This window comes from Hevea brasiliensis, chromosome 8 (genome assembly GCF_030052815.1).
Source record: "Hevea brasiliensis isolate MT/VB/25A 57/8 chromosome 8, ASM3005281v1, whole genome shotgun sequence".
NCBI lineage: Eukaryota > Viridiplantae > Streptophyta > Magnoliopsida > Malpighiales > Euphorbiaceae > Hevea > Hevea brasiliensis.
In genome coordinates this window covers 20,662,419-20,665,524 of record NC_079500.1, presented here as the reverse complement: position 1 = coordinate 20,665,524, position 3,106 = coordinate 20,662,419, and the positions used below count along the sequence as shown (strand labels likewise).

General features: G+C 32.3%; 1 protein-coding gene across 10 annotated transcripts in view; it reads left to right on the top strand.

Moving 5' to 3' along the window:
• Positions 1-2,244, top strand: part of LOC110661427 (uncharacterized) — a 43,931-nt gene extending 41,687 nt beyond the window's left edge. For 4 of the 10 annotated variants that reach the window (XM_058151447.1, XM_058151446.1, XM_058151431.1 and 1 more), the window contains exons 11-13: positions 1,175-1,570; positions 1,675-1,776; positions 1,887-2,244. The gene's annotated coding sequence lies outside the window, so the exon portion shown is untranslated. Of the gene's footprint in view, positions 1-73; positions 189-1,174; positions 1,571-1,674; positions 1,777-1,886 lie in introns of all 10 variants that reach the window. The other 6 variants (XM_058151428.1, XM_058151445.1, XM_058151432.1 and 3 more) reach the window with 4 other exon arrangements.
• Positions 2,245-3,106: the final 862 nt, after the last annotated feature.

Here is a 3,106-nt window from a genome sequence, read left to right as displayed (position 1 = left end):
TATTTTCCTTTATTATTATTATTATTTTCCTTTCCTCTTGGCTAATTATTTGATGATGTATTGTATTTTTCAGTCTTTCTTTCTTTCTTTCTTTCTTTGGAGATCAGATTATGCTCTCAATCTACATGGATAGTTGCCCCAGTAAGTGAAATATCTTTCGAAAAGGCTTGTTTGGATGGCTTTCGCAGGTGAACTCTTACATCTTTTGGGTTAATTTTGTTGATTGATTGCTTTGGGCAAAGGCATATAATTTGAGTGTCTTAGATTTTGATTTCTGTTTCTTGAACATGGAAAATTAACCCATATTTGGTTGATGAGGAGCGTAGGAAAAAATTTGATTTTTTTTATTGCTTAATGCATTTTTTTTATTTTTTAATTCTTACTATAACGGAGTAATTGATTTTCTCTATGTAAGACTTAAATGGATGCATGTGTCTGACTATACCTTCCATACAGAGGTTCTTAGATTGACCATTTTATGATATCATTTATTTCCTATGAACACCAAGGTGCCAACTTCATTCATTTCATTTCAGTATGATGGATTCTTTCCATGGTTTCTGTTTTAACTGACTGATACTCTTAGCACACTTTGATCTCTTTGGATTTTCTTTTAAAAATCTTTTCCAGATTTAGGAAATTCTTTTTTCTTTTTGATCTTCTTGGGAAAATTAATCAGCTGATTAACTGCATTGTGCTGCATATTCATTATTGATAGTAGCTCAGGTTGAGGGAGAAATAACCTTGTGCTAAGTGGGCAAAATTAACTCAAGTTAGGAGGGAGAGGGAAAAGTGAACTAATCCTAAATCCTTTTCCTTTTGTATCCATGTCTATTTTGAGAAATTTCATAGTTTCTTGGAGGTTCTTATGAATCCTTTTCTTTGAGAATGATACACTTTCAAATAGTAATTTGGTGATATTGCAAGATATTTGAGAACTTCTTAGAATGTTACTAAATAAGAAGATAACTAGGGCATGCAAAATGAGATTTTTAAAATTGTATTGTCTCTAATGAATCATGTGATTATAGCATATATAATGATTATTATGCAGTTAGTACAATCAGAAACTCAAATGGCTGAGTTAGTACAATCAGAAACTCAAATAGCTGAGAGAACTACTACACAGGAATATTATGTTGAGGATATCCATCTAACCCAATCTCATTTTCAGATGGTACTACACCTCCCTGCTATTACAAAATTGAAGAAATTTTGACTAAAGGTGATTTAAAACTTTGGCTAAACAAAAGTTGAAAGCAAATAGAAAATGCTTTAGCACTAGAGCTCAAGGTAATGCAAAATTTCATTTCAGATTATGGTTATTTAAATTTTGTTAGATGGGTTTGTTTTTGCTTTTATTGGTCATTGGAATAGCCATGGAAAAGGGAATTCTAAAATTCAATTTAGTGCCAATCTAAATCTTGGTTTGTATCTTTATCGTATTAACTTTGGATATTCATGTGTGTTTTTCTGATTGGATTTTCACCTAGGGTCAAAATTAGAGGATGCTTATATAGGGCACGAGAGATGAATGCCAAGTACACCAAAAGTGAAGAAGTTTATCCATGTGTAATGCAGCAACTTTAGCATATATTGGTGATAGATTACTGTTTGAATCAACCTCTCCTGTCTCCATTATTAGACCTGAACTATTGCTATTGATTTTTCCAGATAAGAGAAGGTAGATTTCAAACGCTTGATCAATGCTTGGTCCTTGAATATTCAATGTCCTTACATGGAATATTCAAGCAAATCTCCACTGATTTTTGCAAGGTACAAAACTTCTTAATTCATTAGTCAATAGAACAACTATTAATTCATTAGTCAATAGAACAACTATCCTATGTCTTCATCCTAATATTTTGTTTTTGTAATTCCTCAAGGTGTTTGCTGTGGGTCGAGATCAATCTATGGGCTAGCAAGAAATGGATAAAGGCCCGAGTACAATGTGGGTATATACTAGAAGAAATAGAAGAGCTGGAAGGATGAAAGAAGATTAACACGATGGACGGCTCTGAAGAAGGGACACCTTGTAGCAGTAACAAAATGGGGGATTGTTAGGATAAAGATCACCACAATAAAGATCACCTTCACATCCATTTATCTCTTTAGTTATTCTATTTCATGTAGATAACACATATTTGTTTACTTGTATATCTTTATCTTGTACAATCTGCTCATATATATGTTTTACCATCTCTTATACAACGATACAAGCAATGCAATATCACATATTTTACATGGTATTAGAGCAATCTTCAAAATCATGAGTTCATCTTCTAATGCCTCTCTTCTCCATTGTCGCCTACTACTTCCACTCATCATAGTTTCTCTGTTAAACTCGCAACAAAGAGCTACCCGGCCAAGAACATTCAGCTTTTACCCCTTCTCAATTAACAAAATCTGAATGAATTCATTGGTGGCTCCTCTTCCCCCCCATCCAAGACAATTGAGCGTGAAACTATATTTATAAAATGCATGAGCATGCTAAAAATATATAAATAATATTAAAATTACAGAATATAATCAATATCCAACTCACAAAGCTAATGACCCTATTGTAGTTAGTTTGGCTAGAAGAAGAAGACGGCTGGCCCCGATCATCTATACAGATACACTGACTTCTATTAATTGATTGACAGAATTAACCAATTAATTTAATCTACAAAAACAAGAATAAATTGTAAAGAGAAACTTAAATTTAAACAAATTCTCTATAACTAGACTTAACTCCTTGCAACTAAACTCAACAAACAGCATCAACAACAATCCAAATTGGCCTCAAGCTGCAACAAACTCACGATGCATATCCAGGGCCTATCTGAAACCTAATCTAAATTTAAATCTCTAATCACCAACTTGGATCCTTAACTCCTCTATAATTCAATTAAAACCACAATCTCAAAAACTCTTACTAAAATATTATGATATAATTATAGTCAGGTTCATCCTTAAAATTTCAATTCCATATTAAATTTTTAATGAAAATTCAATAGCATTCCCTTTTAAAATTGGACCAAACTCCCTGTCACAAAACTCAAATCCACAATTCAACAATTTTATCAACTTACACAAATTCCCAACTTATACTTTCATACAAATA